This window comes from Phascolarctos cinereus, unplaced genomic scaffold (assembly GCF_003287225.1).
Source record: "Phascolarctos cinereus isolate Bilbo 61053 unplaced genomic scaffold, phaCin_HiC Scaffold_5;HRSCAF=322, whole genome shotgun sequence".
NCBI lineage: Eukaryota > Metazoa > Chordata > Mammalia > Diprotodontia > Phascolarctidae > Phascolarctos > Phascolarctos cinereus.
In genome coordinates this window covers 338,743,723-338,768,889 of record NW_027555958.1, presented here as the reverse complement: position 1 = coordinate 338,768,889, position 25,167 = coordinate 338,743,723, and the positions used below count along the sequence as shown (strand labels likewise).

The window sequence follows — 25,167 nt, the reverse complement described above, 5'->3', positions numbered from 1 at the left end:
TTCTTTGAATTGCTCATTCGTATTGTTTCTTATGATAAAAAAACATTACATTCACATACCATACCTTGTTCAGCCATTCCTCAGTCATTGGACATCTGGTTTGCTTCCTGTTTTTCTATTACAAATAAGAATATTTTATATTATTATATTACTAGGATGTTTGTACAGACAGAACAACCTGTTTGTTCCCAGAACTGGTACTTTTGGGTCAAAGGGGATACACATTTTGGTAGTGTTTTTTGTGTCATTCCATACTTATCTTGCAGCATTCTTCTTAGTTATGTCCAAGTTAAATGTGCTCTTTGGGGGTCAGAGTTATTTTAACTTTAGCCAAAGCCTCTACCTAGTATGTCATTCTATTGCAAAGCAAGCCAGATATATACCTAACAGTTATGAAAAGCCTTGGCCATAGCTATCGGCTTTTCAAAGTCTACTACAGTTATGTACCATCATAACAGTGATTCATCCAAAAAAATCATCCATTATGACAAATCTTGATTTCTACTAGCGATGCAAAGATAATTCAACATTAGAAAAACAGTTCATATAATTAACATATTAAAGGCAAAAACATTCAAAACGATTATCTCAATCAATGTAGACAAAGCTTTTGACAAGGTACAATACTCATTTATGAAAAAAAAAAGTAGAGACAAAGAATGATCTATTTTAATGTTATAAAGCTAGCTAAAAACAAAAAAAGAAAGCATCACATGTAATGGGAATGCACTAGAATCTTTTCCAATAAATACAGAAGTAAAGTGAGGTTGCCCATTCTCTCTGCTATTATTTAATATAGTTCTAGTGATGCTAGAAATATCAATGACAAGAGAAAGAAATTAAAGGTATAAAAATAGGAAACGATGAATAAACTTATCCCTCTATTTTGATGACATGATGGTTGACTTTGAAAACCCTAGGGAACCAGCAAAGACAGTAATTGAGACAATTAATAACTTGAGCAAAATTATAGGCTATAAAACAAACCACATAAAGTCAATAGTATTTTTATGTAATAATAAAATCCAAAAGAAAATAAAAAATAGAAAGGAAATTCCATTCCAAATAAATACAGAATGCATAAAATATATAGGGATCTAACTATCAAAGCACACAAAATACTTACATGGATTCAATTAGAAGGTGCCCTTGAAAGAAATAAAGAGCAACTTAGCTGGAGAAATATTCAGTCCTTGTGATTGGGCCAGGTCAATATAATAAAAATGACAATGGTACCACAGTTAAATTACTGTTTTAGTACTATAGCAATCAAAATATCAAAGGAATACTTTACAGAACTTGATAAAATTATAATAGAATTCATTTAGAGAAACAAATGATGCAGAAGATCATGAGAAATGATCAAAGAAGGTAGGGATGAAAGGGGAACAGCATTCCAGATCTCAGACTGTATTATAAAGCATCAGTCATCAAAACCATTTTGTACTGGTTTAAAAAAATAGAGAAATAGACAATAGAACAGCTTAGACAAAGGAGAATCAGAAACAATGGAACCAAACAATCCAGTGTTTAGTAAAGCAGAATAACTCTGTGTTTAGTAAACCAGGAAACATGAATTACTTAGGAAAGAACTTCCTGTTTGATAAAAACTGCTAGGAAATTTGGCAGAAATTAAGTTTAATCTAACATCTTATACCATATTCCACAATAAATTCAAATTTGATGCACAACGATATTAAAGACCATATCACAAGGAAAATTAGAAGAGAAGCCTTTCTATATACTTTTCACAGCTATGGATAGTAGATGTGTTCTTAACCAAAGGATAGAGACAATTACTAAAAATAAAATAGATAACTTTGATTCCATGAAACTGAAAAACCTCTCTACAAATAGAATTAATATATCTAGGATAAGAAGAGAAGAAGTCAAATGGTGGTGGGGGGGAATGGATCCTTTGTATCAAATTTCTCAAATAAGCATTTGGTATCCAAGATACATAGACAGCTGATACATACATATACATTCTTTAATGTTGTTCTTTTCCATCTCTCTAGGAATAGAATCAGAGAATCATAGGATATGAGCACTGGAAGGAATTTTGGAAAACATTTAATTCACCTACCTTCTGTCTATGGATAAGGAAGACTTAAAGAGCTTAAAGTCAGGGTAAACTGTGTTGTATGGAGCTCAGCCTTTAATGCCTCCTTCAGAATTATATCATACCCATGGATACCACTGACAGACGGAGGGCATAGAGCAGAATAGGGAAAAGGGGAGGGGAAAAATAAAAGAGGAGAGGAGAAAAATAACAGAGCAAGAATAAAAGGATTAAGAAAAGAAATGTAATATTTAGCCTGGAGAAGATGCAGAAGGGATATGACAGCTGTCTTCAGCTATTTGAAGAGCTGTCATTTGGAAGGATTAGATCTTAAATTAAGAAGGAAGGGCCAGAAACAATGAGTATAAGTTGCCAAGAACCAGATTTAGTCCTGATATCAACAAAAATTTCCTAACAATTAGAACTGTCCCAAAGCAAAATGGGCTGCCTTAGAAGCCAGTGGGTTGCATGTCATTAGAGGTCTTCAGACAGGGCCTAGATGACTACTTGTTGGGTATGTAACAAATGTGGATTCCATTTTCAGGTATGGGTTGAACTCGGTGGCTGCTGAATTTCCTTCCAACTCTGAAATTCTGTGATTTGCAAACAGATGTCAATGGGGAAAGAGGCCCAGGTAAGGATTGTCTTTGGGCATTCATAGTATTGAGGCAATACAACTGAGTGACTCTAAATCTAAGCCTTAGACTTAGTATTTACCCAACTAGGAGTTCAAAGCACTTCATATTTTAGATAGTTGGCTAAATGTCATGAATGAAAACCAGTTTCATTCAGCCTATTTCATTAGATAAACCAATTGTTCTCAGAATTACATGCAGGAAAGTCAGGTTCATCACATTATGGATTGTAGAACCAAACAGAAAGGAAATTCTCCAGTTCCTCTTCACAACTGTAATAGTTACCAAATTATTTCATTATTTCCAGTAGTCTTTGGGAGTGATTCCATCCCCACTTCCAGGAAAGGAGAAGTGGACTTTTTCTTTTGCTTAATACTCTCCAAAAGAGAGTATTATCCAATATATCCAATCTCCAGCATTTATTAGTTTGGCTAATTATGAGCCTAATTCATCGCCTCAATCCAAGAGTTACCACAGTTAGAATTAGCTTATGTGTGTATATGTGTGTGCGCGCGTGCGCGCATTAAGGAAAGTATTGTATTTTTAGAGCTATTTCATTCACTGGTTTTGGAGGGCTTGTAAATACATACAAGTTGCTATTTTAGCCCAAGTTTATTATATTAAAGGGCAAATAAGATAAAATATTGACAACAAAAAAATTTAGTATGTGGTTGTGTCATTTAGAGGGAAATGGTTGGGAAAGAGCTCACATGGGGCAAGAACATGTTTCTCAGACCCTATCCCTACATAGTGTTGACCAGAAAAGATCTAGTGAGATCCTATGAAGCTTATAGAGTTCATTAATTCCTTCCCTTTGGGAGATTAGGAAGTCAGTTTTACCAAGCATGTTAGTTTTTTAGAATTTACCTTCATATCTATAGCTTTTACATGGACAGCAGAAGAGCCTTATAGCAGTAGTTGTTTAGATTTTCTCGCTGTTAATATGTACTTTGAAAATATTAATGGTTCAAGCAAAAGCTTGCAACTATTTCTTCTGTACTAAGGAGTCATAGCATGAAATTAAATAGGTAAAGCATTTTCTTACTGTATTTTTTAATCCCTTAAAACCCATTCACCTAGTATTTCTATTGTATGTGCAAACTTTTACGCCTATATGTTTCTTAATATATGTAATAGAGGATTGGCCAATGATAGCCCGGCCCTTATGAGCATGTGCAATGAGCTCGTCATGATGCAATCCTTCATGTAGATGTCAGAACACATGTAATTATTCTATGGGGATGTATGGGGTGAGGGCTTGCCAAGCCATTTTCAGGGCTGCTTATCCCCCTTTTGATGTCCCCCTTCACCCAACTCTCACTTGTGGCTCCAAGAAACTCTAACATGCACAGCAGTCACATCCTGGTAAAACCCTCTTGGCAGGTGGAGCAAACCAAGTTGAGGGTAACCAACAGGCCTCAGATTCATGGGTGAGTTAGGGGAATGTCTGCTCCAAACCTGTGAAGACTTCCCCTGGCAGAATGGGTGGATGAGAACAATTTGTTCCAATGGCAGGTACGGTGAAACACTTACAGCTTGGTCAGACATCAAAGACACCAAGGTCACATACTGCATCCTATGCCATCATTAGTCTTTTTTCCTTTTATCTTGACACTGGACTTCAATAACTCTGGAAGTGAGAGGCTGACAACTTTGTGCAACTCTGCCTCACTTAAATCCAATTCACAAGCAAGTCAAGACATCACCCTGTGATGTCATTGGTCCTCTTCAAAGACAAAGGATGAGTAACAAGAAGTTATACTATGATTATTTTCTGTCCACTCACTGTATGGTGAGGAATTGGTTTCTTCAATTAACTACTGATTCAGAACTGGATGCATGTATGAAAGACTCCTATGCGGTTAACTGAAGCTTTCTCTATCCTTGACTTCATCTGAGCAGGAAGGCAACAAATGCTGTAAGTCTTTGTGTTGGTAGGACAAGAGCGCTCTGTTCTCCCCACCTGGTCCCCATACTCTATTCACTGCCTCCCGCTACATCAGAGTAGGGTGAGAAATGTGTTCTAACAATACAGGTCAGGACCTTCTCTCTAATTTATAGTCTTAGAGAGTTTCCTGACAGGGTTTCAAGGTTAAATGACTTGCTTAAGTTTACACAGTCAGTATGTGTTAAGGGTAGGACTTGAACCTAGGTCTGCCTGACCCTTGGGCCTTGCTGCCTCTTGCGTTACACATGGAAAGAAAATAATTTCTTTTTCAATTGACTCATTTCCTTTGAAAAGGAAGACACAAAGCATGGATAAATTCACTGACCCCAAGGTAAGAACTGCTATTCTGGTCTAAGCCCCCATTTTTCAGATGAATAAATTAAGCCTCAGAAAAGCTAAGAGATTTGCCCAAGATCACACAGTTAATTAATGGCTGATTTGGTACTAGGACCCATGTCTCTTGACAAGTAGTCTCAGCAAAGACAAGAATGAGGGCCTTAGGGGACCAATGAACAAAGTCCAAAAGAGTCTATTTCCCAGACCATCACGGTAGTCAAGATGATAAGCTTTCTAGAATAATTTCCCCCCTATTTTTAACCTGGTAACAAAAAGGTAGCTGATGGTCCCTAGATGGCAGATGCTACAGTTGGTGTAATAAAACCTTATGCAAACCACACTACATGTAACATTGCACAAGGTACTTCCTCCAAATTAAATATAGTGAGAGGCCAAAAGACCTCTGAAGAGGAAAGAGAACAAAAGCTTGCTACAAATGGAGTGAAAGGGCAGCTTCCCGAAGCAGTCCTATTGTACTCCTTGTACAATATCTGTAGATACTGTTTCTCACAAAGAGTAGCAGAACTTGTTCTCAGCCTCATTTTCTTCTTGAAAACCTGTAACTGCCCTCCGTATTAGCCTTCTGGGGAAGTTCCAAAGCTATCATTTGACCTTACCAGAAATGCCTTTTTGTGTTAACACATGTTCTAATGATTCATCGGGTGACGGATAGCATTAATGTTCTGAAACAGTCCAGTATTAGGACTCAATGTCATCCTGTTAATTTGTGTTTCACGTGTGACTTGGCTTCAAACTGATTCCTTTTAGCACCTGTGAGCCAGAAGAAGGGAAGTGAGCTAGACTCAAGGCTACCACTTCCCTACCTCTCTTATATAACCACTATTTCCCATCACTAGCATCCCACACTCTTCTATGATAGTCAGCGCTCCGTCTTCCTTTTACCCCTGCTGATAATAAGGCTGTTAGTAGTAGCTTTGGCCCAGTCAGTCACTAAGCATTTATTGAGTGTCCATTATGTGTCAGGAACTGTGCTAAGTGCTGAGAATACAAAGAAAGGCAAAGGGCAGTCCTTGCCCTCTGGGAGCTTACAATCTAATGAGAGAGAGAGAACATGCACATAAGTATCTACAAACAAGCTATATCCAAGATAAATAGGAAATAATCAATAGAGGTAAGGCATGAGAATTAAGTGGGATGGGGAAAGGATTTCTGTAGAAGATGGAATTTTAGTTGGGACTTGATGGAAGCCATGGAAGCCAAGAGACAGAGATAAGGAGGGAGAGCATTCCAGTCATGGGGATAAACCAGAAGCAATGCTCAATGGTCCACCCCATTGGTGGTGTAGGGGAAGTCTTGACTGAAGCTACCTCCTACTTAGCAAGGAAATGCAGACAACAGAGGGGATGGATGACTAGCATAAGTCTTGAGGGTCAATGAGGAATGTCCCAAATTAGTTAAGGCAGATAAGAGCAGCCATCAGCATAGTAGCAAGCGATCAAAGATCATAAAATTTTAGAGCTACAAGAGAAGTTAAAAATCATTCTAGTCTAGATGTCCTTAACCTTTTTTCAAACCTTCCCTCCATTAATTATCTCCTATTTACCCTGCAAATGGCCTTTTTGAACATGGTATCTCCCCCATTAGACTGTGAGCTTCTCAAGGGCAGGGATTGTCTTTTGCCATTCTTTTTATTCCCACTGTGCCTAATGCATAGCGGGTGCTTAATAGATGCTTATTAACTGACTGGAAACATCAAAAAAATTTCATTGACCTCAGGATAAAAATATATTACAATCTAAGCCCCTATTTTACAGATTAGTAAATTAAATTAAGGCTCCAAAAAGCTAAATGACTTGCTTCAGGTTATACACAGCTAGTTAATAACCGATTTCATACAAGGATCCTGTCTCTTGAGCAGTGGTCTCCGCTAAGGCAGAGACAGGACCTGAAACTTAGAAACCAAAAGTCTGTGCAGCAAGAGACAAGACTTTTGGCAAGGGGTCAGACTTTTACAGGAAATGATGGTGTAATGGGTACAAGGAACCAGACAGAATGACAGAGCTCAGTACTGAGACTATTGCTTTCTACAGCAGGGGCCACTTAAGTGCATCCTGCCCAGAGCCAGACGTGAACTCAAGAGTGTCAGCAGGAGTAAAACTGAAAGGCACAGACAAGTCCAAACACCTGGCTCCATGAAGAGAATGCAGGAGCAAAGACAGGAAGTCTGCCACCTTCCCAGGCAAGACTGGTGAAAGCCAAACTGCAAAAGATGCCGAATAGAAGAAACTGAAATTTTCTTCCTTTATATTCATCCTGGCTCTAGAGGAGTTTTGTTGAAGCTAAAGACCTATTAGCCCTCTAACTGGTTAAAATTGCTCTGTGGGTATCAGGAGGGAAATAAATTCCTTCTAGGTTCATAAGGTTTAGGGGTTTTTTTAGTCTCAATGGGGAGTCATCACAGAGCTCAGCCATGTGATGTAGCTGCTGTTGCAAATGTTCTTTCTGAGCTGCTCCCCATGGCTATTGAAAAGCAATGTACAAAGCCTGGCTTCTGGCCAAGCACAATGCCAGTTAGTTTCCCATTGGCCCCCCTCTGGCCTCACTAAATGTATTTTTTAGCTCCCTGAATGGATCAGGGTTCTTTGTGTGTGTCTTCTTAACTTAAAATCTCCCTCATTAAGTTTTAAAATCCATCCATCTCAAGACTCTTACCTTCTTTTTAGCTAGGTTTGCTCTTCTCTGGCATGAGAAGTGGTGGTTGGTTTGAAGGAAATGTGGCAATATATTTGTTTTCTCTTTTCAAAAGGCATTCTTTCCACTGGGGATATATTGCCTAATAATCCATCACTTCACAGAAATTGAACAAGGAAGCACTGGCACAATCTCAACTGCTGCTGTGTACATGGCGCCCAAATGATCATGTTGTATTTGCTTTTGGCAAATACAATGGATGGTAAGAGGAATGGTTAGCCACAGTATTTGAGTTGCAGTTGGGTGTATCAGTCCTTTAAGCCAAAGTAACCAACAAGCTATACTTAAAACTAACTTGGCATGAGAAGGCCCAGTTTGTAGTATCACAGGATCATAGTTTAGAGTTAGGAAGGCAACTTGATGGCCAAATGGAGTAAGAGATAAAAATAGATCACAAGATCCTACATGAGAGATGGAAAGTACTCAAAGGCCATAGGGTCCAATTCCCCCATTTTACAGATAAGAAAAGGGAGGGCCAGAGAAATTAAGTGAATTGGCCAGGATCATAGAGCTGGTATGTTTGAGGCAGAATCTGAACTCAGATTTTCCTGGCCCCAAATCCGCTTCATCTTCATCCAGAATGAACATGAGAATACAGTCCTCTACAAGGGGCAGCAAGGTGGTGCAGTGAATAGAGTACCAGCCCTGAAGTCAGGAGGACCTGAGTTCAAATCCAGCCTCAGACCAGACATTTGACACCTATTAGCTATGTGACCCTGGGCAAGTAACTTAACCCCAATTGCTTAAAAAGCAACCCCCCCAAAAAAACCACCCAACTACAGTGAGTAAAGGTAACATATAGCATTTTGGAATCACACATGCTAAGAACAAAGCACCTCAGTTTCCTCATCTGTAAAATGGAGTATAAAATCAGTAAAGGTCTCTTTCAACTCTGAATCCAACTATCCTAAATGACTAATAGCATCCTTTCTAACTGAAATTTACCAGACAACCCAGAAAAGTCAGAGAAGGTGATAGAAAAGAGGGAGACCTGTGGATATTCTAAAATGCTTTACTTAGGGAACCCTATGCTGCCCAGTTCCTACTGTCTGTCCTTTAATTACTTTCCTTTTTTTTTTTTACTTCCTTCCCTTTTTCTCTTGTTCTTTGGATCCCTTCTCTATTTGGAAGCAAGAATTACAGTGTCTACTTGGAAAATTCCTCTAACATCTTGCCACACTTTTGTTCACAGCTACTTTCTTGCTATCTCAACTGAAATAATTAGTTTCTGATTGGTCTTTGTGACTTTTCCTGTGGGTGCATACTTCAAAACCCATAGGCATGCAGGTGCTAAATATTTTCAAAGTAGTCTTTGACACTTTGTGAATAAAATTTTATCTAAAATGCATTTTGGAAAGGTTATAATTATAGTTAATAGGGTAGGAGTTCCAGAGATCAAAAAGATCCTCATTTTCAAGGCTCATTCAGCAAACATCTCATTTTACCCTCTTTTTCCTCATTTAGTGTGTTAGGTAGTATCATCAGGTAGCACAGGATCTGGGCTCACTATTTTAACTGGCGTGAGCACTGACAGACCAGTCCTCAAAGGGCAGCAGTTCTAGGGGGTAACCCTGGGGGGTTGTGGGGGGAAGAGTTCTCTATCACTCAGGATTCCTCACTGATGAAGTCCCCTTTGATTATCCACTTGATATCAATTAGCCAGGCCAAATTAATTAGTTTCTAATTAAGGACATTTACTAAGATGGTATAATAACATTTAGTACAAAATGGAGTAGAACAGCAAAGTCCTATTTTTCCCTCAGAGCAATGCGGCCCTATCCTTTTCTTATATACTGATTAGACAACCATTAACATCTTATGAATATGAGAACAAAGGGACTCTCCAGAGTGAAAGTATAGCTATTTCAAGGTAGCCACCCAGAAGACCCAGTAAAGAGGGAGCAAATCTTTTTTTGTTTGCATAGCACAAAGATTATGCCATAGCAAATTTCAGTAAGTCAGGCCCCCTTCAGCTCTGATTTAAGCAAGTCCCCCATTCCCCTTCCACCCAACCAACCAGTATCCTGAGCTGCTTGGTTTCATTTGCTTTTACAACAATAAAATCCTGCTTGGAAGGACTCTGGCCTTGGTATTCTTACCGACTCTGAACCAGCTCTCCCATTGCACAAAATATCCCTCCTCCTAAAGTCTGAGACCCACTCTCCCACAGGTACGTACAGAGTTCAAGAGGAAGTGGATTCAAGCTTAGAGAGCACATGTTGCATCAGTGAACCAACAAGGGGCAGTTAGGTGGTGCAGTGGATAGAGCACCAGCCCTGGAGTCAGAGGGATCTCAGTTCAAATCCAGCCTCAGACACTAGCTATGTGACCCTGGGCAAGTCACTTAATCCCAATTGCCAACAACAAAGAAACCAAATGAGTAAACCAATAGCTCCAGATTATTGGGATTCCTTTTCTCATTTTATGGAGTCCTCATGAACTTCCCTTTAGCTATAGCTTTCTGCTAGGCTCCTTTATAGGATCCTTTTTTCAGTCTCTCTAGTTTGCCCTTAGCTCCACGTATACATGCTGCAATCAGTGTTGCTGTTTTTCAAACCCTGCTAGGAGGATTATGGGAAGTGGAAATATTCTGACCTTTCTAAGTTTACAAGGTCACCTTCTGGTCAAAGGGGAGTGCTAGAGACTTTCACTTCCCCCCCAAGCAAATCCCTTTCAGAAGCTTGGTCCACTTCTAGGCTGACCCACTATTGGAACCCCTGGATTCCAAACAGGCTAGCTGTTTTTTATCAGAGCTGCATTGGGTGTGACTGACTCTTCTCAACTAACCACAAGTAATTTCCTGTTTGACACCATTTGCTTTTATCCCTGGCTCAAAAATATTTGACTCCTCTTTTGATTTCTTTTTAAGTGCAGAGTTTGTACTTTGCACCAATGATTCAGTAGAGGTGTCTAAACCTGTTCACACCTATTCACACCTCTGCTTGTTTGATTCAGTTGAGAAGACTGGGTGCTCTGTAATTACTCTCTTAAACTCTTTCTCTGACCTATTTAACATTTGTTATCCTTGGCAAAACTGTAGTAATTTTGGCAAAGTCCATGGTCCAAAATCTTGGATGTCTCTGGAGTAACTTCAAGAGGTTCAACATTAACCTTTTTTGACGCTTTCCCCAGTGCCTTGTACTAAACTGTCTCAGGAAGAGTTTATGTGGTGGCATAGTTTATAGTCAAATCCAATAATTAACATACCTCCATCCTTTCAAATAAATGGCAATACAATTTAACAAACAAACATCATTTTACAAAGTTCTCATAGGTTATCGACTGGCTTGATGCTTACAAAAGGCCATTTGATAACCCAAAAACAATAAAGGAAAAAGGACAAAAAGAAATCAAACTGCCCTTCTCAGAAGGAGACCTAGAACATGTGGGCCTCTCCCTACAAGGTTCACGGACCTGGGGTTGACCGATACTCACTTGTCTTCTCACTGAGAAACCAAGCCGATTTGGCTTCGGGTCTATGTAGTAACACTGAACCACTGTCTCTAGGGGGTACTTGCCCTTTTCCTCTCTCATTGATTGCCCCTTCCCCTGCTCTGGGCTCAGTTGGGTACCAAGTACTACAACAAACTCCCCTGGGAAGAGAAGTTGGGTGGGGTGGGGGATGAGGCTCGGGCAGCAAAGTTTTCAGTACAGATCAAAAGACAGTAAGGAAAGCCTCCCCTTTCATTTAACATCTCTCAATGAATTTTCTTTCTCCTAAAACAAAATATGTTTAAATTTCCTTAGCAAAATCATTGAAGGAAAATTACTTTCCTACTTAACACTGTCTCAAAACCTCTGCTCTATTAGAGTAACATTTTTTTGTTTCTGAGTTAGGGGAAGAAAATAGGAAGATTCTCTGTAGAGTTTCTGGTGTTAGAGGAAGAGGATAGCCAGAATCCAGAGAAGGGACATGAGATGTGTAGAATAAAAGGAGTCTCTTCTACTTGGTCTAAAACAACCAAAGAAAAAGTAGAATAGGAGATTTTAAAATCTAGTCAAGCAAATTTAGGCATAAAATAAGACTCCTTCCCTGCCCTCCCCTCCCCTCTCCTCTCCCTAGCTTTGTCTTCTGGTTTTCACTGGGAGTCAGCACTGTGACCAAACATTAGAACACAATTGTTCTATGACAGTTAAATAAGTCTGATTTACTTCTCACTATAGTGGAAAGATGATTCTCCTAGAAGTAGGAGATCTGGGTTCTAGCCTTGGCTCTGACACTTACTACCATGTTACTTTGTATTAGCCTCTGTGCCTCACTTACCTCACTTGAAAAATCAAGAGATTGGACTAGATTATCTTCAAGGTTACTTCCAGTTTTAAATTTCTATGATTCTACATGATTTTTAAGAAAAAAAGTTATGGATTGGTGGAGATAACACTGGATTTGGAATCAAAGGTCTCAGGTGTGAATCATAGCTCTGCCTTTTGGCAAGTCACTGAACTTCTCTGGGTGTAGTTCCTCAGTGTAAAATAGTGGGGGGAGTGGGGAGGAGGTGGACTAGAAGACCTCTAAGGTTCTTTTCAGCTGTAAATCTATTATCTTCACTTAAAATGTACCTCATCAGTTTGCAGGTCACTTCTGGAAAGGGACAATTTCCCATTTCCAGTGCTCATTTCACAATGAATGCTCAGGAAATATTTACTCACTGACAGATCAAATAAAAACATGAAAAATATAACCTTAGCATTGCCCTTTTGCCTCTGTACTCAGTCCCCTAGAGACAGTGGTTCAGTGTTACTACATAGACCCGAAGCCAAATCGGCTTGGTTTCTCAGTGAGAAGACAAGTGAGTATCGGTCAACCCCAGGTCTGTGAACCTTGTAGGGAGAGGCCCACATGTTCTAGGTCTCCTTCTGAGAAGGGCAGTTTGATTTCTTTTTGTCCTTTTTCCTTTATTGTTTTTGGGTTATCAAATGGCCTTTTGTAAGCATCAAGCCAGTCGATAACCTATGAGAACTTTGTAAAATGATGTTTGTTTGTTAAATTGTATTGCCATTTATTTGAAAGGATGGAGGTATGTTAATTATTGTACTCAGAGGTAGACTGCTGCCATAGCAGCTTTGTGACTCACCTTTAGGAGCAAATACTGGTCCATTGTAATTGATTTCTATAGGCTACGATGGCAGCATGCTCAGCAATAATTTATAGCATAGTATGGCATAGTTTAGGAAGAGAGAGGGACAGAGAGAGGGAGAGGAGAAAGAGAGAGAGAGAATGGAGAGAGAGAGAGATGGAGATGGGGGAGGGAGGGAGGATGGGAGAAGGAGGAGGAGGAGAAGAAGAAGAAGAAGAAGAAGAAGAAGAAGAAGAAGAAGAGAAGAAGAAGAAGAAGAAGAAGAAGAAGAAGAAGAGAAGAAGAAGAAGAAGATGGAGGAGGAGGAGGAAACAAGCATTTATATAGTGTCTTCTGTGTACTGGGAAATATAAGGACTTTTTACAAATATTATCTTATTTGATACAACAACCCTGAAAGGTAAGGTGCTATGATCATTATCACTCGATAGTTAAGAAACCAGGGCAAAACAGAGATTAAGTGACTTGACCAGGGTCAAGTAAGTGTCTGATACCGGATCTGAACTCAGGTTTTCCTGACTCCAAGCCCAGCACTCTCTACTGCATCACAAGCTATCTTGTACTTATTTGTAATATACCTTTGCCTTAAGCAGAGGCAACTTAGGCAATCACAGTCCACAGCCCAACATGGAAGCAGCTTGGTCTGTGTTAGGACCTGAAAAAAGATAATCTTATTGGGTCCTGGTTGCCATGATTTTGGAGAGGAAGAAAACTGTGCTGGCTCAAAGGACTGACCAAGTGACTACTCAAATCAGCCAGTGAGTGGAGGATAAAGGAAAGATAGAAAACCCTAAAGAACAAAGGGTAACTGGCAATAGTGGACAAGAGAGGAGAACTGAGAAGCTATACTCATTCCATTCAGGTCTGCCACAGTCACATCCTTATGTCTCCACCTTTGATACCAAAGCCAGGCTTTCACCAGCAGGAATAGTTTACAGGGTGGTGTAATTTTTGAACTCCATATTCACAAAGAACCCATTTACCAAAATACTCATTAAACAGACAGGCCATGAGCTCTACAAGTTTACAATCTGAAATAGACTATATTAACACATATATCTATATTCTGTATTTGCCTGTGTAAGCAGCAGGGAATTATGAAAAGTACACTATAGAACATGCTACTCACCTCTTGACAGAGAGGCGATGGACTCAAAATATAGAATGAGACATACATTTTTGGACCTGACCAATGGGAGAATTTGTTTTGCTCAACTATACATATTCATTATAAGAGTTTCGTTTTTCTTTTTCCTTTTTCCCCAGTAGGAGAGTTGGGAAGGAGAGAAAATAAATCCTTGTTCATTGAACAAAGAAATTTTAATAAATTTTTTAAAAAACTAAAGAAAGCAAGCAAGCACTATGCTAGAAGGCAGAAGAGCTGAGTTCTACTTCTACTTCCATCCCCTAGCACTTACTATCTTAGGTTATCTTAAGCAAGTTAAGTTATTTAATCACCTGGACCTCAGTTGAGATTTCTGCAAGCTAGAGAGAATAAAATAGTGGACAGTATACTAGATTTGGAGTCAGAGGAGGTGGGTTCAAAACCCCATGCTGCTGTGCTTTCTACTCATGTGGCCTTAAGTCACTTTGTATCTCTGGCCTCATATGTAAAATGATGGTGTTAAGACTGGACGGCTTCTAAAGGTCTTTACCACTGTAAATCTATGATCTCGTGAGGCTACTTGACTTGTTTTAAGGCAGGTGACTGGAACAGATGATCCTTTGAAGTGTCTTCTCAGTCTAAGATCTGTGATTCTGTGTGTTCATTTGAATGTGTGTGTGGTGAGGGGTTCTTATTTGACAAAATCAGAGAACTCCTCTAAGGTCGTAAGTTCATAGGATCCTAGATCTAGAATTTAAAAGGATTTCAGAGTTCATCTAGTCCAGAAGTATCAGACTTGAGGGCCTAGCCTCAAAGATGAACAAGATTAAAATAGAACTGGGAAGTGACTAACAAAACAAATACAAATACAACACAACATAGAAAATGTTAATTTGTGGTTATCTAAGTGAATGAGTGGCTTCAGGAATCTGTTTCTAATTGAGTTTGACAATACTGATCTTGACACCAACCTTCTCATTTCAAAGCTGAGGAATTGAAGCCTAGAGAGGTTCATGGTAGTTATCCTTAGAAGTGGGATTTGAACCCTGGTCCCCTATCCCCTGATTCTAGGGCCAGTGCTCTTTTCACAGCTGTAACTCAAGGCTACCTATTGTTCTAACCTCAAAAGGCCATTTCAGAAAATGTGTGCTACTGATTACAAGGAAAGTTATATGCATGAAATATGCATCTCCATTGCTGGAGGAAAACATAACTCAATGGTGGGTTGGTAGTGCAACCTTTGTTTACAAAGAACATGAAGGGTGCAGAAGACCTAGATTCTTCTAGTCTTTCCTCAACCACTTAGTGGTTAGTCTATTTTGGGCATGGCACTGAACCTCTTTGGGCCTCAGGTACTTTATTTGAATATTCTCAACCTGCTCAAATAGAAGCAGTTCCCCAGAATTTTTTTGTCCTCACTTGCCCAGGGGCTTGCCCCCTTTTATCTACCAAATGAAGATGCCAAGGCAGCTTCCTTTTCCCCTATCCCTGTACTCTCCCCCCAAACCCCAGGAACTGCCCCCCCATCCCTCTCCCTTCTCTGAGGTCTCCTCCACCTCCATCTTGAGGCCCTTCTTTCCCAAACCTACAAACAAAGCTTCTAGAGGAAGAGAACAAGAACCTTGCTCTCAAGCAGTTTACCCACAAGGATGTTGAAGTCTGTTCAGAGTCAAATAAGTGGTGATGACTCATCTATGGAAAACTGCTAAGTTTCCCCCCCCCAACATTCAGAAGTTGTTAGCTACTTTTGCCCCAAAGGGTATAAACTGATGTCCTTACTAGGTTCTCAGGGCTACCCCCTTCTAAATCTTCCCCCACCCCCACTCCCTGCAAAATAGCAGAATGTGAGAGCTGAAAGGAACTTCAGAGGCCATCTAAAAGATGGTCACCCAGACTTTCCTTGAAACCTCCGTAGAGTAGAGTGTGCTCAGGGAGATGAAGCCTCAGAAAGCAATGCTTCCAAGAGACTCATATCTGGCAAAACAAGTACAGAGACTTCACTTGTATCAAATGCTGCCATCTGTCCCAGGAGAATATCTTTTTGTTGTAATGTGAACAGGAGATTAAGTAGAGTATCAGTGCTACAAACTGTACTAGTCAAACAAGTTCAATTACCTTCATTAATTTTCTGAAGTTTCCAATAGCTGCTTGACATCAAAGGTCACAGGCCACTTCTTGGTCTGAAGTGTCTATTTTCTCTCCCCTCCAACCTCCCCCTGGCAAGAATGATGCAACCCACGAGGAGATGGGGAACTAAGCAACTACCCTTGGAGTAAAAAATCTCCTGAGATTTCCCTCACAGTGGGAAAAATTACTAGCCAGTTAAACTTGAGTCCAAAAGAATAGGTTTTAATGTCTCACCTGGCCAAAAAAATAGTCTGAAATAAAGACTTGTACCATATAGTTCCCAGTACATTAGCCTATTCAATAACATTCACACATATTTCTTTAGGAAACAGGGATGTAATCATTATGACTATGAATTTCATTCAATACAATTCCTCCCAATCTCTTCCAAGGAGAATGTAAGTTCTTTGCAGGCAGACACTCTCACTATGTTTCTCTCTTTGTCTCTGTCTCTGTCTGTCTGTCTCTCTATATCTGTCTCTGTGTGTGTGTCTCTGTCTTTGCCTCTACATATAAATCAGTCTCTGTCTCTCTGTGTGTCTTTCTCTGTCTTTCCCTCTGTGTGTGTGTGTATACACACATTTATATTATATCTATCTCTCTGTGTGTCTCTCTCTGTCTCTGTCTTTCTATATATATGTGTACATATATATATGTCTCTCTGTGCATGTCTTTGTCTCTCTTTGTCTCTCTTTCTCTTGCTGTCTCTCTGTATCTCTATCTCTCCCCTTCCCCTTTTCCCTCCCTCTCTCCCTTTGTATCCCCTAACATAACATTGATACTGCACTTGATCTCCTGTTCAAATTACAACACAAAAGATAGTCTCCTGGGACCGATGGCAGTATCTGATACCAGTGGTACCTCTGGACTTGTGTTGCCAGACGTGACCCTTATGGGAGCTTTGCTTTGTTCCTAACTCAGGCTTCTTCTCACTGACCAGGTTTCACACGTTAGTAAGCACATTAGAGTAAATGCTTAAAAACTCTTGTTGATTTTCATTAAATTGAACTCAGTTCAATTCAATTCAAAGTATGCATGGATCGCCAACTATGAACTCAGCATTACAAATGGTGATGTAACTTTTGTGGAAGAGCCACCTATAACTCTGTTTATCTATATATGTTATTTTAAAATATATGGGGAGGACAGTATCAATTTTTCCTCTGGAGGTGGGTAGCATGCTTCATCATAAGTATCAGATTGCTTGCTGTCTCAGGGAGAGAGGAGGGGAGGGAGGGCAGGAGGGATAGAATTTGAAACTCAAAACTTTTCTTTAAAATGTTTAAAAATTGTTTTAACATGTAATTGGGGAAAAGTAAAATATTGTATTAAAAATAAAATATATGGGGAGAAAGAGGAATATAAACTCTTTAAGAGTTCTCCCTCCCCTATCGGTGATTATTACTTGCTCCTCAAAGGTTTTTTCCTTAATTATAAATAGGTGTCTACTTACGTGTTCACATACATACACATCCCCCATGTATTGATTAGGTCCTGAGCACTGACATGATGGGCACTGACATAATGGGGGTCAGGGCAGAGTCTTTCACAAAATCTCTCTTAAGCCTCCTGAAAATGTTTCATTTCAGTTTCTCAAAAAGGCCCACAGACTAATAAAATATGGGCTATAGGATAAGTTTTTTTTAACTTGACAGAAAAAATTGCAGAATGGATTTATACCTGTGTCTCTCAACCTTTAGGAAAATTCTCCTTTCCTTTCTGGAGGGTGTCAAGCAATTTTCTCTTGGGCCCCACCTTCTTTAGGGACCTTTACAATCCACCTGATTCACAGTCCCAGCAAAGGCAAAAGTCTGGTGTCCTCACCATGATTATCTGTTGCTCTTTCTTATTTTGCTTACTAGCGCAGGTAGTTTCTTCATGTGCTGATTTCTCTAGTGCTAGCCAAGTCAAGGTCCTCAGTATTTGCTCCATCCTATCATATATACGTCATCATTTCAGCGTTTCCGTCTGGCACTGGTTCTTAGGTCCTTGTGGTGGTTTTTTGAAGAGGCCTAATGAATATTCAGGCCTCCATCCAGGTCCTATGTACAACTTGGCCTCTACATCTCTCTCTCTCTCTCTCTCTCTCTCTCTCTCTCTCTCTCTCTCTCTCTCTCTCTCTCTCTCTCTCTCTCTCTCTCTCTCTCTCTCTCTCTCTCTCTCTCTCTCTCTCTCTCTCTCTCTCTCTCTCTCTCTCTCTCTCCCTCTCTCCCTCTCCTCTCAGGTACTATATTCTCTTATTTCTAGATCCTTTTAAGAATTAAAAATAAGTTACATAAATTATCTATGTAAGGACTCAGCTTTTAAAACTTTCTGGAAGTTCCATAAGTTAGTAAAGAAAACAATTGCAGGACCCAGAAGAGTACAGTGAAAAGAGAAATGTATTTGTAGTCTGAAGAGTTTTATTCAAATTCTAGTTCTACTTATTATCTATTATCAAGTCATTTAACTTCTCTGGGCCTCAATTCATTCTTCTGTAAAATGAGGGTTCTTGATTGGCAAGGTCTCATCTAGATCTAAATCCTAGGAATCCATGTGTTAATTTCAAGTAGTCTCTTAAAAAGGAGCTTTGAGTGAATCAGATTGTGACAGAAGAATTATTCTTTTCTTATTGGAAAAGGATCATTACCGAAGATTTTACATTGACCACATGCCTACACAGAGAGTTATAGTTTCTCACTCTTTTTTGTTTTTGTTTTTGTTTTTTACCAAGCATTATGGTACATAAAGCCAGGTTCTTTCATGTGCAAAGAAATAGATATGAGACAGTTAAATAGCAAGAATACTTATTGGGAATGATTTAAAAAATAGCATGACTCTTTTTCTTTAATAAGTACTAAGAAAGTTATAACATTCTCATGAAAGGCTAGGTAAAGTTAACTGCAAGAGTTTTTGATGTCATGCTTCTCTGAAGCTCTAAAATTTCAGAGTAAAAGCCAGGAATTAGATCTGTATGGTCCAATGAATTTTTGATTATATCCTTAATTACTGGGGTTTTAAAATTACAAATTTTTGTGCCACTGTCCATCTTGGCTATTTGGGTAGACCAATGCCAATCACTCAGACTTTGATGATGAGATAAATATCCACAAACCTAGTTTGATAATAAATCTCAAAATACAGAAGAAATATAAACATGACAATAGCTATTTGTCCATAGTGAGAAATATTCGGATTTGGATTTATTTCTAGTGGTCCTGATCTACAGCACGTCATGTGTTACCAACTGCTAAAACTAATGGTTCCTGCTTCCTGAAAATTATCACAGCATTTACAAACAAGAAATGGTACAGCGGAATTAAAAGTAAAGCAATTTTTAAAGCAAAAAAATGTGATGAACTGGAACAATCTGGTTTGTTAAAGAGGAATTGAAAATGGTTAAGAAATATTTTATGATTTTATCAAACAATAATATCTTTCTGCCACATAGCTTCTGCCCTCCCAACCATATTTCCAGCTCCTATTCTTCGGCTGTGCTGATTGGTGACTGATGAGAGCTCAGAACATCAAACTGGCGTCAGTCACCCAATCACTCAACCTTCTTGTCATGTCAAATACCCTCTCTGTCCTGGGAAGAGTAATGAAATCAATGCTACTGTTGCTTCTGTTTGTTTGTTTGTTTGTTTGTTTTTTAGGGCAATTGGGGTTAAGTGACTTGCCCAGGGTCACACAGCTAGTAAATGTCAAGTGTTTGGTCTGAGGTCACATTTGAACTCAAGTCCTCCTGACTTCAGGGCCAGTGCTCTATCAACTGCGCCACCTAGCTGCCCCATTACTGTTGCTTCTGGAAAAGGCACATCATTCAGTTCCTTTATGGTTTCACTTACCATCCATGCCACTATACACTTTCCTGTGCACAACTTCCATATATGTCTTATCTTCATCGTTAGAATGTAAGCCTCTTGAGGGCAGGAACTATTTCTCTTTTGTATTTTTATCTCCAGAGCTTAGCATAGTCCCTGGAACATAGTAAGAATTTAATAAATACTTTGCATTCACTCATTTTTTTTTCTCATTAAGTTGTTTATGCTGTTAGACTTGAAATAAAATTGATCTAAAAATACAGGATTTCAATTTTTAGTTTGTAATAAGACTTATGTTACATGTTATTATTTGTAGTGAACATTTTAAAAGATTTTACTGAAGACATTCGACAAAGTTTTACTTAAAATGAAGGATTATCTTAAGATTTCATCTCATACTCAACAAATTGGCAAATATGACAATATTTCAATATTGAAGGGGTTGTGGAAAGAAAAGCCCTCTATTGAATTGTTAGTGGAGTTGGATATTGCTTCCATTCGGAAAACAGAACTTCCAAACCTTTTCATCCTTCCTCAAACCTCCCATGGTTCCCCCTCTCCCCACTCTCTCAGTTGAGGACCTTGCCTCATATTTTACAGAAAATATTGAGGCCATTCTCTGTAAGTCTCCTCTCCTCCCCTCTTCCTCATCTCCCATCTCTCAGGTGCCTTCTGCTACCATCTCTTCCTTTACCCCTGTGTCATGTGATGAAAGTGACTGCTGCTTACCAAGGCTAACCCCTCTCTACCTGCTCAAGGAACTCCATTCCATCCTGTCTCCCCCAACACACTGTCCCTTCTCTCAGCTCCATTCTTTTACTTATTTTCCACCTTTTCCCTGTCTACAGGCTCATTTCCTACCACCTGAAAACATGCCCATGTCTGCCCCATCCTGAAAATATCCTCTCTTGATCCTTCCATCCCCACTAATAATCACCTTATATTTCTTCTACCTTTTGTAGCTAAACTCCTCAAAAAGGCTATCTGTAATCTCCAACTCTCTTTCTTCTCATTCTCTTCTTAATCCCTTATAATCTAGTATCTGATCTTATCATTCCACAGAAATTGCCCTTTCCAAAGTTACTAATGATCTCTCTCTCTGTCTCTGTCTCTCTCTCTGCCTCTCTGTCTCTCTCTGTCTCTCTCTCTTTCACTCCCCTCCCCCAGGCAATCGGGGTTAAGTGACTTGTCCAGGGTCACACAGCTAGTAAGTGTCAAGTGTCTGAGGCTGGTTTTGAACTCAGATCCTCCTGACTCCAGAGTAGGTGCTCTAGTCACTACATCACCTAGCTGCCCCTACTAATGATCTCTTAATTGCTAAGTCCAATGGCCTTTTCTGCATCCTCATTCCCCTTGATCTTTCTGAAGCCTTTAACACTACTGATCACTCTCTCCTCCTCGATACTCTCTAGACTTTAGGGACACAACTCTCTCCTGGATCTCTTCCTGCTTATCTGACCATCCTCTGTCTCTTTTCCTGGATACTCTTCTAAATCACACCATCTAATTATGAGTGTCCTTCAGGTTTCCGTCCTGGGCCCTCTCCTCTTCACTACTTCACTCGCTGATCTCATCAGCTCCCATGGATTTAATTACCATCTCTGTGCTGATGATTCTTAAATCTACTTCCTGCCCCAAACTCTTTGCTGATGTCCGATCTCATTTCCAATTGCCTTTCAGACATCTCAAATTGGATGTCCAGTAGACATGTTAATTTTTTTTTTTAGGCAGTTGGGGTTAAGTGACTTGCCCAGGGTCACACAGCTAGTAAGTGTCAAGTGTTTGGTCTGAGGCTGGATTTGAACTCAGGTCCTCCTGACTCCAGGGCCAGTGCTCTATCCATTGCACCACCTAGCTGCCCCATGACATGTTAAACTTAATATGTCCAAAATTGAACTCAATATCTTCTCCCCCCCAAACACTCTGTCCCCTAACTTACTTGCCATTGTAGAGGGCAATGCCATCCTCTTAATCCCTCAGGCTTGCAACCTACAGTCATTCTGGACTTTTCACTATTTCTCACACCACCCCCCCCCACCACCACTATGTTCAACCTATTGCCAAGGCCTGTTGGTTGTACCTTTGGAACATCTCTTCAATATGTCCTCTTCTCTCCTCTGCCACTACCACCACTCTAGTGCAGGCCTTCCTCACCTCACCTGGGCTGTTGCAATAGCCTGCTGATGTGTCTGCCCACCTCAACTCTTTCTCCACTCCAATCCATCTCCCATTCAGCCGCTAAAGTATTTTTCCTAAAGAACAAATCTGATCATGCAACACACACATTTGCTCTCCCAATAAACTCCGATGGCTCCCTATTGCCTCCAGGATCAAAAGCAAAATGCTGTTTGTCATTCAAAACCCTTCATAGTGTTATCTCCCTCCTACCTTTCCAGTCTTCTTATACCTTACTCTTAGCCATGTACTCTTTGATCCAGTGATCACAACCTGCTGGTGCTGTTCCACGAACAAGATGCTCCAGCTCTCCACTTTGGGTGTTTTCTCTGCTATCCTCCATGCCTAAAACACTCCGCCTCCTTGGCTCTAACCACTGACCTCTTTAAGTACCAACTAAAATCACATCTTTTACTATAAGCCTTCCCCAACCTCTCTTAATTCTAGTGCCTACCTGCTGTTAACTGTTTTTTATTTATTTAGCTTGTTTATCCACATCTGTTTGCTTGTTATCTCACCAATTAGACTGTAAACTCCTTGGGAGCCAACAATGTCTTTCACCTCTTTTTGTATCCCCAGCACAGTGCCTGGCACATAGTAGTAGCGGCTTAATAGATGTTTATTGATTTTAGTCCCATCCCACCGTCACCCACCAAGCAGAACTTGGCTGATAGTAATAAGGGAAGCATTGTATGCTTTTGTTGGTGAAAAGGAAAACCTTTTTTTTCAGCTAAGAATTTAACTGTCTTTTTGTTATGAAGTTGCTTTTTGTATCATAGTCTGAGAGTTGAAAGTGACCTTAGAAACCATCTAGTACAATTTTTTCATTTTATATGCAAGAATGGGGCGATTTGGTTCCTTTCCCCGTACTTAGTCCGGTGGCCCTGGGCAAGTCATTTAACTTTTACCTACCTCAGTTTCCTCATCTGTAAAACAGGGATAGTAATAACACCCACCTTCCAGATTTGTTGTCAAGATCAAATGAGACAATATTTGTAAAGCACTTAGCACATTGTTGTTGTTGTTCAGTTGTGTTTTTTTCCAGCTCTGTCCAACTCTTTGTGACCCCTTTTTGGGGCTTACTTGGCAAAGGTACTGGAATGGTCTGCCATTTCCTTCTCCAGATCCTTTTACAAATGAAGAAACTGAAGCAAAAAGTGTTAAGTGACTTGCCCAGACTCATGCAGCTAGTAAATGTCTGAGGCTAGATTTGAACTCAGGTCTTTCTGACTCCAAGCCCTGCCCTCTATCCACTGTGCCATCTAGCTGCTCATATAAATGCTATTATTATTATTATTATTATTATTATTAAAATTAATATCTAAAGCAATCTTAAAGAGGCAAACAAGAGATGCTATGAAAAGATAATACATATCCTGAGTGGGAGAAAGCATAAGGGGGAAGGGGCACAGGGTTTAGCACTAAATGCTCTTCCTCCCTATTAGCATTTGTTGTCAGTAGTCAAACGTCCATGCAACGGCATTTTTCAAACCTTAAAGTGCAATGTAAATATTATTAATTTACTGTTGTTATTATTAGAGCTAGCATTTATCCTGCTAGATTTCACCTACATAGCAATGTTAGTGGAAGGGCCATTCATTCTGACAGCCTGGATTGTGCCCTGTATACCTGATTATAAAATTTATCATAAATGCTCAATATTAGCCTACAGCTTTTAAACACAATTCCAATTTCTTAATTGCCCTGGAATGATTCAGCAACTTGAAGACAAGCCAAAAAAAGCTCGGAGAAGTGAGGAGGGAGAATGGTGCCCATCTTGGCTTGGTTTAGGAAAAAACCAGGAAAGCCTTGAAGTCAAGATAGAATGACACTCTCTCACTCTTCCTTCTTACGTACTTACCCCACCCAATACAGACTTCCTCTCTGTGACTCAGAGATATTCAGAGGGTAGAACTCTGGCCTTTTCCATCTGTAAGAAGTAGAAGACCACAGTAACTTCCCTTAGGGAAAAAGTGGGCAAATTAAAGGCATCTTGCAAACATACACAGGAGATAAAAACACTAGCCAGTTGCTCAGCAAAGCCAGAGATAACTTTCCTATAAATTGTCCAGGAAGTTCCTAGGAAAACCCTTCTGCTGCCTAAGAAAAATAGAAACTAGAAGCTGGAGCCTGGAATTAGCAGGAGACATTCATTCAAGGTAGGGACATCACTGAAAGCAGAAAAAATGACAGGTCCTATTTTTGTAATGACACTGAATTCTGAGTCACTGCATCTTCTGAAATTCTGACTGGGGGGAAAAAAAGTATTCTGTTTGTTTTTCCCCTCCACTGAAGTTACCCAGAAGAATCAATTTCCTGGGTAGGTTGATACAAAGACCCACCCCCCACCCCTAAGTGCTATGAGTCTGAGGTTGGATTTGAACTCAGGTCCTCCTGAATCCAGGGCCAGCACTCTATCTATAGCAGTTAGGAAACTACACTCTGCAGACATGAAGCACCCCCAGATATGCCCGATCTTTTCTACAGACTCTGACAACATTAGAGGGTCCAGCCCCTTGAGTCTCATAGCTATGTAAGTACCTGTATCTCTAAGATGACCTGGTCTTGTTCTGGTTAGAGATCGAATTTTTTGCTAGTTGCCTCCACAGTTGAAACTATAAGAATCTGATCCACCTTCAGTCCTGGTAAAATTCTGAATTCTGTTATTATTGTTGTCAGACAAAAATCCAATGCCCCTGCTGCCTTCTGCTAAATTTAGAACATAAAACGCTGGTCATAATTCTTGCCAAAGGATCTCTGCCAGCAGTAGGCACAAACAATATTTGAAACAGTCTGGGATTTCTCCAGTGCTGGCACTGTCAAACAAAAATTTGAGAGTTTAACAAGGAAGTATCTTAGAACAAGACCCCAGGTACAAAGTAGCTGAAAGAACACTGGAGAAGAAATCAGAGCTAGGCTTATGTTTCCCCTCTGCTGCTGACTGGTTGTATGGCCTTGGACAAGTCATTTCCTTTCTGTTGGCCTCAGTTTCTCAACTGTAAAAATAAATGATTGCACTGTTTGTCCCCTAAGGTTGTTTTCAGCTATAACAATCTTTGGTTCTGTGAGTCTGTGGGAGGACAAATCATTTTACTAGTGTCTTAATCCAACTGGTGACTCACTGTGAAGGTTCCTGTGACAGAAGTTGTCCTCAAGGAAAATACATTGAAAAATGAATGACAGCAAT

General features: G+C 39.8%; 1 long non-coding RNA gene across 1 annotated transcript; it reads right to left on the bottom strand.

Moving 5' to 3' along the window:
• Positions 1-24,661, bottom strand: LOC110217811 (uncharacterized). The gene is made up of 4 exons (XR_002327146.2): positions 24,522-24,661; positions 23,842-23,910; positions 19,830-19,961; positions 1-115 (listed from the first exon to the last, which is right to left on the bottom strand). It is a non-coding gene; the product is annotated as an uncharacterized LOC110217811 (long non-coding RNA).
• Between the last annotated feature and the right edge of the window lie 506 nt (positions 24,662-25,167).